The sequence below is a fragment of the Phaseolus vulgaris genome, chromosome 3, assembly GCF_051622355.1.
Source record: "Phaseolus vulgaris cultivar YP4 chromosome 3, ASM5162235v1, whole genome shotgun sequence".
Lineage (NCBI taxonomy): Eukaryota > Viridiplantae > Streptophyta > Magnoliopsida > Fabales > Fabaceae > Phaseolus > Phaseolus vulgaris.
The window spans coordinates 30,089,556-30,101,786 of NC_143500.1; positions in this window are offsets into that span (position 1 = coordinate 30,089,556).

The window sequence follows — 12,231 nt, forward strand, 5'->3', positions numbered from 1 at the left end:
GCGCTGAGAAGTGGGTTGTTTGTGTTTTTGCATGATTTGTAGCGTTTGCTCCGTTTGTACTGAACATTGCTTGTAACAACCACTTTTCAATATCATAATTCTTTTGCAACGCCACTTTACTTTGCATATGCTTCATATACCGCGCTTTCCTTTCGTCTCGTTCTGCCAACGATGCATGTTTTTACTTGGGCGACGCCTTTTATCTTGGCGACGCCAAGACCTAGGCGACGCCTTCTTCCTTGGCGACACCATGGCCTAGGCGGCGCGTCACATTACTTCTAACAAGGAAAGATAAAGGCTGAAAGCCAAGGCACCTCTTTTTGTCAACTGGTTTTTCCATTTATTAGGGCGACCTCATTATAAAACCCCCGAAAGGGAAAAAGAGCGTCCCCTTCAACTAAATTGTTACATTCTGCTTACATAAGTCAACTGAAATAAAATTTTAAGTTGGCCGCATTCCAACTGCGCGGGATAGGGCCTCCATCTAAAGTCTCCAGGTTGTACGAACCGTTGCCCTTAGCCTCAGTAACTCTGAAGGGCCCGGTCCACTTGGGAGACAGCTTATTCTCCAACTCGTATGGGTGAGCTTTCCTCATCACTAGGTCGCCCACCTGAAACTGTCGTGGCTTTACTTTAGAGCTATATTGCCGCTCCACTCTTCTCTTCATCGCTTCAGCTTTTATTCTAGCTTCTTCCCTGGCCTCTTCTAGCAGATCCAGGTTTACCCGCCTCTCCTCATTAGATTCCTCCACCACAAAGCTTTGAAAACGCGGTGAGCTTTCGTGTATTTCTACTGGAATCATCGCGTCCGACCCGTACACCAAACTGAAAGGCGTCTCCATAGTAGAGGATTGCGGCGTGGTGTGGTATGCCCATATAATCCTTGGCACCTCTTCCGCCCACGCCCCTTTGGCCTTCTCTAACCTTCTTTTTAACCCCCTCAGAAGGACTCTGTTTGCTGACTCTACTTGCCCATTGGTCTGGGGGTGTTCAACCGACGCGAACACTTGCTTGATTCCCACTTCAGCGCACAGATTTCTCAACTGCTGACTGGCAAACTGGGTTCCGTTGTCAGATATCAGGCGCCTGGGTACGCCAAAGCGACACACGATGTTTCTCCACACGAAATGCTGTACCTTATGCGCAGTGATTTGTGCCACGGGCTCTGCCTCTATCCACTTAGTGAAGTATTCGATGGCGACGACCAGATACTTCATCTGCCTGATTGCTAGTGGGAAAGGGCCCAGGATGTCAATTCCCCATGTGTGGAAAGGCCACGGGCTGTATATGGACCGCAACTCTTCTGGTGGCGCCTTGTGCCAGTCGGCGTGCTTTTGACATTGCTTACACCGCTGGGCGTGCCGTGCGCAATCCTCTTTCGCCGTTGGCCAGAAAAAACCTGCGCGTATTACCTTGGAGGCCAAGGACCTTCCTCCTACATGGCTTCCGCAGATGCCTTCATGTAGCTCCGCCATTACCCTGGTGCACTCATCGCCACTGACGCATGTTAGGATAGGGTGAGTGAAACCGTGTCTGAACAGCACCCCATCCACCAAGGTATATCTTGCGGCATTTCTTTTGATCTTCTTACCCTCTTCAGGGTCCACTGGAAGAGCCCCATTCGCCAGGTATCGTTTATAGGGCGTCATCCAGGTGTCTCCCTTGGACAAGACACAGACCTGCATCCGCTCTTCCTCAGACACACCCGCGTATATACTGATGCGGGGCGCCCTCTGCGTATCTTGGGTCAAAGAGGAGTGACTCCTCGGCCTTCCCCTTGATGCATAAATCTGGAGGACATCCACCCTGTTGTCTTCCACGAATCGACGCGGAGCTTTGAGGGTCTCCTGGATCACTGTCCTCTGTCTACCCCCCTTGCCTGAGCTGGCCAGCTTTGCGAGCAGGTCAGCTCTGGCATTCTGCTCCCTCGGGACGTGTATCAACTCAAGAGCGTTGAACGCCCCTCTCAACAACTGGACGTATTTTAGATACGCCGCCATCTGTGGGTCCTTCGCCTGGAACTCACCCGACACCTGCCCCGTAATCAACTGGGAGTCGCTCTTCACTAGGAGATTCTGTGCGCCCATCTCCTTGGCCAAGAGCATTCCTGCAATCAGGGCTTCATATTCTGCTTGATTGTTACTTGCCTTAAAGGCAAAACACAAGGCCTGCTCGAGCAGTATGCCGTCGGGTCCTTCCAGCACTATTCCCGCACCACTCCCTTGTTGGTTTGAGGAGCCATCAACCGAGAGCAACCACTGTGAACTCGCTTCCATCTCTTGCTCACCTCCGGGCGAAAGTTCTGCTACAAAATCCGCGTACACCTGTCCTTTGATGGATCCTCTAGGCTCGTACTGTATGTCAAATTCTGACAGTTCCACTGCCCAGCGTACCATTCTTCCTGCCACATCGGGCTTCTGCAGCACCTTCTGTATAGGGAGGTTGGTCATTACCACCACCGTAAAACTGTGGAAGTAATGACGGAGCCTCCTAGCCGAGAACACTACCGCCAGTGCCGCCTTCTCCAGTGCTTGGTACCTTGTCTCAGCTCCCTGTAAGGCCTTGCTTACAAAGTAGATGGGCTTCTGACTCTGGTCCTGCTCTTGGACCAACACAGAACTGATGGCCCGCTCCGTTACAGTAAAATACAACCGGAGGGGCACGTCCGCTACCGGTTTGCAGAGAACTGGAGGCGTCGCCAGGTAATCCTTCAGCTTAACGAAAGCCGCTTCGCATTCCTCAGTCCATGCAAAGCGACTGTTTCTCTTGAGGCACTGGAAGTACGGGTGCCCCTATTCTCCTCCGGCGGAAACAAACCTCGAGAGCGCCGCCATCCGCCCTGTCAACTGTTGAACCTCCTTTACCGATGTCGGACTCCGCATGGCGATAATAGCCGCACATTTGTCAGGGTTCGCCTCTATCCCCCTCTCGGTGAGCAAAAAACCCAAGAATTTACCGGCCTCTACCCCGAAAACACACTTCTCGGGGTTCAACTTGAGGCGGTATTTGGATATTGTGTTGAACAACTCCTCCAAGTCTGCCATGTGCTGCACCCTCTTCTGCGACGCCACCACCATGTCGTCTACATAAGCGTATACGTTCCTCCCAAGCATTGGCGCCAGGACCTTGTCCATTAACCTCTGGTACGTGGCGCCCGCATTTTTGAGCCCGAAGGGCATCACCTTATAGCAATAACTGCATGTTTCAGTCATGAACGCAGTCTTGCTCTCGTCTCTGGGGTGCATCTTGATTTGGTTATACCCTGAGAAGGCGTCCAGGAAGCTTAACACCTTGCTGCCAGACGCACTGTCCACTAGGGCGTCGATGCTGGGCAACGGATAGGAATCCTTTAGGCACGCCTTGTTCAGGTCCGTGAAGTCAACGCACATTCTCCACTTTCCGCTCGCCTTTTTCACCAAGACGACGTTGGTGAGCCACTCAGGGTACTGAATCTCCCTAATGTGGCCAGCACTCAGCAGCTTCTGCGTTTCGTCTTTCACCACCTGTTGCCGCTCCTCATTGAACTTCCTCCTTCTCTGACGCACGGGGCGGACCATGGCGTCCATGCTGAGGTGGTGACACAGGAAATCGGGGTCGATGCCCGGCATATCCGAGGCGGACCATGCGAAGGCATCCAGGTGGCGCGAAATCACTTCTGCCACCCCTTTCTGTTCTTCTGGACTTAGCGAGCTTCCTAACTTGAAAGCTTTGCCGCCAATCTCCCTTTCTAGGGTGTTAGCTGCAGGTTGCTCCCTATTATCATCTTCGGCGGGCGCCGCTTCTTCTACGGGCGTCGCTTCTTCGGGGGGCACCCCCTCTTCCACGGGCGCCTCCTCCATTGGCACATTTGCTTCGGGCATCGCCCTTTCTGCTATGGCCTCTTCAAGCGTCAGCCCAGCGGGCGTCGCCTCAATCATCGTTGCGTCCGCGCTCGGCGGACGTTCGTACACCATGAAAACGCCTCTCTTCGTCTTCAGGCTGTTTTCGTAGCATTTCCTCGCCTCCTCCTGGTCTGATCTGATGACTATCACCCGGCCGCTGAGGTCTAGTAGCTTCATCTTCATGTGACGGGTGGAGGACACTGCGCTTAACCGGTTTAACGCCGGCCTTCCCAGCAAAATATTGTAGGCAGAATTAGCGTTCACGACGAGGTACCGGATACTCTCGGTGCGGGAGGCCTCTCCGTCTGTGAACGTAGTCCTCAACTCCAGGTACCCCCGGACTTCTACCTGGTTATCCCCGAACCCATACAAACATCCCGTATAGGGACTCAGCAGATCGGGGGACAACCGTAATTTGTTGAAGGTCGACAGAAACATGACGTCTGCCGAACTTCCTTGATCAACAAGCACTCTGTGAACCTTCCTTCCGGCGTGACAACAGAGATGAAAACGGTATCGTTGTCGTGGGGTACCACATCTCGGAGGTCTCGTCGTGTGAACACGATATCTGACTCCCATGGCTCCCCTGAGAGCCTCTCTTCAACTGAATTTACCCCCCTCGTGTATTTCTTCCGCTGGGAGGCGGTGGGCCCTCCGCCAGAGAAACCTCCAGCAATGGTATGGACCTCGCCAAGCACTGGCATCTCGTGCGCTGGCTCATCTGCCGGCGACGGCAAGGTGGCGGTCGTTGGGGAATCTGCGACATAATCTTTCAAAAACCCAGTCCTTACCAGCTCATCTAGCTGGTAGCCCAACGACAGGCAATTGTCAATTTGGTGCCCGAAAGCCTCGTGGAATTCGCACCAAGAGTCTTTACGGGGCCCTAACACCTTGTCGGTCTTCGCCGGTCGCCTCAGCCTCTCAGCTATGTTGGGCACGGCAATCAAATCCTTCAACTCAACCACGAAGTTGTACCTCGCCGGTCTTGCTCTTTCTCTGGCGGGGCGTTCGCCTCCTGCTGGGCCCCGAGGCTGGGGCTTTCTGGCCTCGTAGGGGCGTCTCGCCTCTGGCTTCTTTCTCCCCGTCGTGGTCTCATTGACTCTGACGGGTTGAACTCGCGTTGGTCCCCTCGGGCATGAGGGTACGGCGCTGGTGCGCTTCACACATACCTCCCCTTCCGAAGCAATGTGCTCTACCGCCCTACGCCGTAATTCAGCAAAGGTCCTAGGGCGATTGCGGATAATAGATTCTCCAAAGGGGCCGGGGCATACGCCTTTCACAAATGCGTACACGATCATAGGCTCCTCTGTTGTACCAACCTTCACAACCTGGGCCCCGAAGCGATTGATATACTCCTTCAGGGTCTCCCCCTGATATTGCTTCACATCAAACAGGTCGTAGGAGACCGGCGGCGGGGCCTTGTTGGCTAAGTATTGTTCTCTGAATAACCGCGACAACTGGCGGAAAGATGTGATATGGCCCTCGGGGAGGCTAATGAACCAGTCCATAGCCATCCCGGTCAGGGTGCTCATGAAGAGCTTGCACTTGGCAGCATCAGAACCGCCTATCAGGACCATCTGTGTGTGAAATGCAGCAAGGTGCATCTCTGGGTCCTCCATCCCAGTGAAGATTACCTTGTGTCCCGCGAACGTGTTCGGGATCGCTGCATCTAGGATCTCCTGCGAGAAAGGAGTGGAAAACTCCCTTGGTGGGGAATGGTTCTCCGTCTCGTCCTGCCCAGGCCGCCTCCGATCGTTTCTCAGGCCCTGGCGCAACTCCTCATTCACACGGTGGAGCTCTTCGTTGCGCTCATGCGAGGCGTCAAGGTCTGCCTGCATGCGCTCCTGCTCCATCTTCGAATCCGCCATGTCCTGCTGCAGCCCCCTCATTATTTCCAGGACCTGCTGCATGGATAGGTCTGCTGGGGCTGCGCGCGCTGCTCTTCGTCTGGTGGGGGCCATTGTCACTCCAACCTCCTTCAACATTACTGTAACTTGGTAAATTTTTCTCGAACTTGTGATGGGACTGATGTTTTATATCGAGCCCCACGGTGGGCGCCAAATGTTCCGTCCGGTTGACCGGGACGTCTTCGTGCACGACCTCAACAGTCAGCTGGGGACTCCTTCCCGCTGGTTGCCCGTGAATTCCTGCAAAAAAGAGGACAAAGAGGCGCCCTAGCGGCCGTGTGCACTCCGACGCTCAAGTCAGCCAGCAAGAAACACCAAAAACTGTCCACCCACGTCTCTGAGCACCGCGTATGGCACTCTGAGGGTGGTAAAAGAAACTGTGTATATGTGTGTGTGTTGTCTCCTTCAGGCAAAAATATTCTCCGGTCACTTGTACGTAACCTTAAAGCACGGGCAAGCAACCAAAGAGTTTCTCGTAAATTTGCCAAAGGTTCCAACCCTTTTTCCGACATTCTCAGCGCTATTTAAACTGCCCCAGCATTTAAAGCGCCTTAAAGCGCTTTTACACTCAAACGTAACGCACTCATTAAAGCGCTTAATTACGAAACGTAGCGCATTTAAGACGTCGAAACGCTTGGGAGCCATAATAGTACCTGAATGCTCGAAAGGGAAACTGTATTGAATATCTTTAATTACCTGGCACCTGACTAGAGGGTGTTTCTATTCCGGCATTGCTGTCATACACGTGGAGGGCCTCACGACGCCATGACCCCATCTGGGGGCGTTTCTGCCCATCTGGGGACGTTTCTACGTGTGGGTCCTCCTGCTTGGGAGTGCTACTGCGCTAGGGGTGGCTTTTTGGGTGCCAACTCATGCCCCCAAGTATCTAGCCACTTACTCTGAGAGCGTATCTGCCTTCCTCTCACACCCTGCACCCGGTTATCCTGGGCGTGACCTTCCTCTTGGGTCGTATCTGTCCCGAAGGCGTCTCTGGGGCAGCAGGGGTACTTCGCGAGTCAGGCTGCCCTTCACTGGTACTATCACTATGGCCTTGAAGCCACCTTTTCCTTCTCTTTATCACTTTCCCGAGATATCGGGACCTGAGGCTTTCCCACGACGTCGCTCCCTCCATGGTCTTTCCTACCCATGGGTATCGGGGAACCACACCGTGATTGCCTTGCTTTTACACTGTTTGATCTGGCGACGCCCTGGTTGGGCGACGCCTCCACCCAGGCGACGCCTTGTCCTGCCTTGGCGACGCTTCCTCTTGGCGTCTCTACACCTGGGCGACACCTTGAGTTGACTTTGACTTTCCAGTCGTTGACTTTGACCTTGACTTAGTCAACGCCCTGATACGGGACGGTACATAATGCTTATCATCAATCCAGGAATCTTCTACCCTGTTAAAGAATTTCAATCGGTTGTTTCGCAGAAACAATCGGTTGTTTTTCTGAACAGGATTCCAGCTTTTACAAAAATGATGTTCTACTCATTTTCTTCTGCATAATTCTTTGTAGAACCCTGATCTGTATGATTGATTTCATCGAACACCACATGAACAAACTCCTCCACAGTTATAAGCCATCAACAACACCAGATCATACTCTTTATTCTTGAAGTTTCTTTACATAGGTCATGAATTTTGACTTGTCAAGAATATGAGTAAGGTGTATATGCTCTTGAACTATAAGCATCACTTTGATCATTCTTCATCATAGCACCTGTACTTGAAAAGTATTGTAACACAGAATTGATGCATATACAAAGCAAGTATAGCAGCAAGATAACAAGACACACACAAACCAGTTTTCTACATATACGACATTAGCAGAAAAACCAGAAAAATTGAAGTAAACAAGTGCTTTCAAGTGCAGAGAAGCAACAACATAATACATTAGTTTTAAAGCTATCTTATACAACCAAATCAAGCATAAACTACTCCCCCTATTTGCTCTCACAAATAGAAAAAGAGAAGGGTTGTACAAAGCAGAAAACAGAATGATAATATAGTAGACCAGCAGTACAAACAAGTTTGACATTTCAAGAAATAGAAAATGATATAGAGCTTTCAAGAAAACAAGTGGATATAATTTTTATTATCAAATTCTGAGGCACATTCAATGTATATTTGTCCAAGAGCAATATTTGAAAAAGAGGAATGGTTTAATCATGCATAAGCAAACTTGACTGCATTATACAAAGATGCCAGAGGAAAAACAATCGGTTGTTTCGCAGAAACAATCGGTTGTTTTACTGTGACAGCAAAAAGAACATTTTTCATAACCAAAAAAGACCTTTTAAATTGATGATAATGCAGTATGCAATTTGTTCATACCTTTGCACAGAGAATCCCAATAGATTCACTCAAAAAGAAGACTTTGAGATGTTCATATGGTCACAAGGCACACTTACATAAATTGAGAAATGAAAATACACATACTCTTTTTATTCTTGAAGTTTCTCTTTTAAGCACCCACTATGCATGTGCCAAGATGTCTCTTGACTTTCAAAGAACCTTGCAAGACATATACAATTGAAAGTGTAGGTACAAAGATTGTCTTTGCTCTCGATATTCTTCCCTTTAGCAGTCATTCTTCAAGTCCAAAAATTATTCTTGACTGCCAAGGATACCTACAAGAAAATATTAAGAAGCAAGATTTGGTCCCCTTATGAATTTGGGTCCAATGATGTTAGTAGGAACCTTAGAAACCTTAGGAACCCATTTCAAAATACCTTTAGGAGCAGAAACCTTCTTACTCTGCAAAATCTAATAGTGTGGCCCCTTTTCATGCAATAATGACAAATTTCAACCGGTTGTTTCAATAAAACAACAGGTTGTTTTTCAAAGAAACTTGAAAAGGGTTTTGAAACAGTTTTGTTCTTGTTGTTTGGATTAAACTCCAACCCAACCTTGCCAAAAACACATTTTTGAGAAGCAAGAACAATTTCAAGATTGGATTGGCCTTTGGAAAACTTGTCCATGGTTTTTAAAAGATAGTGAACCTTCTTTTGAAGAGATTCACAATTTTCACAAAAGCTAGAATCACACTTGCAAGAAGAGTTTTTGTAAATCATTTCCAAACTTTCAAAATCTGTTTTTGAATGGTTCAACTCTTCTTCCAAAGTCTTGACTCGATTTTCCAACCATTTGTTTAAACCTTTCAACCGATTGTTCAAAAGGGCCAACCTATTAGCTTTTTCATGAGTCTCATTGAAGGCCTCAAGAAGTTGGCTATAATTTTCAACATTAATGGAAGAGCTTGAACTTACACTGCTTGTGTCACTTTCTTGTCTTGTCATTTGACATAAATTTGCTTCTTGTTCATCACTTGAAGAGGAGCTTGATGAGTCATCATTATAAGCTCTTCTTGATATTCCTTTCTTCTCATGCTTCTTTAAGTTTTTCCTCTTTTTGTTGGGACATTTAGTTTTAATATGACCCTGTTCACCACATCCAAAGCATGTATATTTGTTAGTGTTAAACTTAGTAGGTTTCTTGTTATCATACCTATTGAATGAGTCACTTTTGTTGTTTCTCATCTTTAGGAACTTGCTGAATTTCTTAAACAACAACCTAAATGTTTCCTCTTCACTCTCATCACTTGAGTATTGACAGTTTTTGTTCCCAGCAGCTTGGCTTGATCCAAATTCTTCTTTTGTCATAAGACAAACCTCTTTTCTGGATTCTAAAGAGAAAGATTCAACAAAAGATTCTTTTTTGTCCATCAAGGCACTGCTTGGATTCTTGTGATACTCTTCAAGGGTATTCCACATTTCTTTGGCAGAACTACATTCTGAAGAAACATTTTCAGATATAGTCATGAGATACAATGATGTTCATAGCTACAATGATGCAGATACAATGATGTTTATAGCTACACAATCAAGATGTTCTCTTGTAGAAGAAACATTTTCAGATATAGTCATGAGATAGTAATTTGTAATAACATTCCTGATTTTTCTATCTATAGATTCAACAAAGAATTGCATTCTTATGCACCACAATTCATATTTCATACCACAGAACAAAGGTGGTTTGCTTAAACAGACACCTTCCCCAAAAGAAAACTTTTCAGCCATTTAAAAAAGATTTAGGATCAAAACTTGAATAACTTTCAAGAACCAAGATCTGATACCAATTGTTAGAATATATGGCCTTAAACGAGAGCGGAGGTGAATTGTTTAAGAGGGATTTTCGCAAACTTTGAAGGTATAATGAAAATCAATGTTGAATTACAGAGAAAAGAATCAAGGAAACAAATACCCAAAACTGTTTTAAGATGATATCAAAAAAACAATCGGTTGTTTTGTCGAAACAATCGGTTGTTTTTATCAACAGTTTATAAAAACAACTTAAAAACAGAATTTAAAGAGTTAAGGGTAGGAGATAAGCATACAAGCAATTTATACTGGTTCACTCTTACACCAAGAGCTACATCCAGTCCTCAGAAACCACTAGGTATTCCACTATGCAATCAAAACCAGATTACACACATCACATACCAAAGTAGTGACCTTGAACCCCTCAAGAAACACACTACCTTTGGCAAACCACACCAAGAATGTTGATCTTGAACACCTCAAGAACACACAATAGGTTGTTTCGCAGAAACAATCAGTTGTTTATACCAGTTCACAAATATAAACTGAAATTAAAGAGTTCAAGGGATAGAGAAATTCTACACACAGGTTTATACTGGTTCACTCTTAAACCAAGAGCTACATCCAGTCTTCCCTGAAACCACTGGGGAATCCACTAAGAAATCAACCCTAGATTACTTACAACAGCACCAAAGAAGGGACCTTGATCCCCTCAAGACACACACTTCCTTTGGCTCAGCACAAACACTACCAAGAATGCTGATCTTGACAACCTCAAGAGCACACAACACTTCTCAGCTTCACACACAGAGTTTTCTCAAAGTAAAAAAGGATTACACTTGTTACAGAAAGATCTGAAATCAATACAAGATGAAAATCCTATTCCACACTCTCTTGATCAAAGCAATCTCAAAGCAAACTTCAACTCTTCTAAAGCAAAATCAGTGAAAAACACAAATATGTTTTTCTTTGATTAAATCTCAGTTCTTGTTTGTTACATAATCTGAACAAACTATTTATTGCTTTCAAAGACTGGTCAAAGCATTTAAAACTGGAGCGTATTCAGTTATAAAATCATTTAAAGCTCAGTCAAAGCACACAACAATTTTTTGTTATGGTCCCAAAACAAACAATCGGTTGAATGCTCGAATCAATCGGTTGTTTTGGTTTGACAGCAAGTCAACCATCGAAAATAGTTTTCAACCTTTCTAAAAACACCTAAGTATAAAACAATCGGTTGTTTCGACAAAACAACAGGTTGTTTGTCACTTAATTTGAAAAACATGTTCAATTAAAAAGGTTTGAGAATGCTTAAGCTTTGGATTCAATCAAGAGTGGATTTACACAGATAATCTACCCCGGATCCTATTCTAAGACACCTCAGCAACAACAAGCACATCGAGCCTTCCATCAAACTTCAAAGGATTTGGATTCTTCAAAGCTTGAACACACTTGATTCAACAAAAGGCATACAAGAAAGATTATTAGTATTAATCCAATCAAGGAATTCATTACAAGAAACCTGATTAGGAGCCACACCCCCTTTGCAGTCATGCGCCGAGAGCATAACATTAAAATCTCCCATAATACACCAAGGCCATGTGAAGAAACTAAGATCCCTCCACAAAAAATTGTCTAACCAAGTATGTTAGCACCATAAACACCTACAAAGCTAAAGCATTTATCATGCAAAAGGAAAGTTACAAAAATAAACTAATCATTGACCAAGAAATTTTGGACAAGATTTGGAATCGACAAACACCAAAGCTTAGGGACTTTATTAACAATAGGAGACATAGCCACCAAATGCATAATAACATATTTGAAAAGGACACCGAAAGCATAAGGGTATGGCATCATAGGTTCAGTGAGATAAACAAGAAAGGGTTTATGTAGTTTAAGTAAACTAATCAACATCCAGTTTTGTGGTTTTCCAATCCTCTGACATTTCAGAATGATGAAGAGACCATCATTGCGAATTTTTAAAGAAAACTACCTTAACATTTTTTTGGGATTTACCAAACCCCTTAGATGGTCTCCCTGGTTTTCTTGTAGTGTGAACAATTTTCTCCTAGTATCACTAACATGCTCTTCCAGCTCAGTATGAGCCGCCCAAAATTTGGAGATGACCTGATTTTCAATAGCGATATCTTCATAATTAAATTCAACAATGGCAGTCAGAATAATTGGTGTACTAGTATGAGGATCACCTCTTGCATCTATAGTTTCCAAACCATCAAGAGAGGAAAAGTGATTTTGCAAGACTAACGTATCATTATCTGGGAGTAGTGCTTTAGCATCCCGAAGTGATTTATCCATCCAAGGAGAGGTATGATGTGACG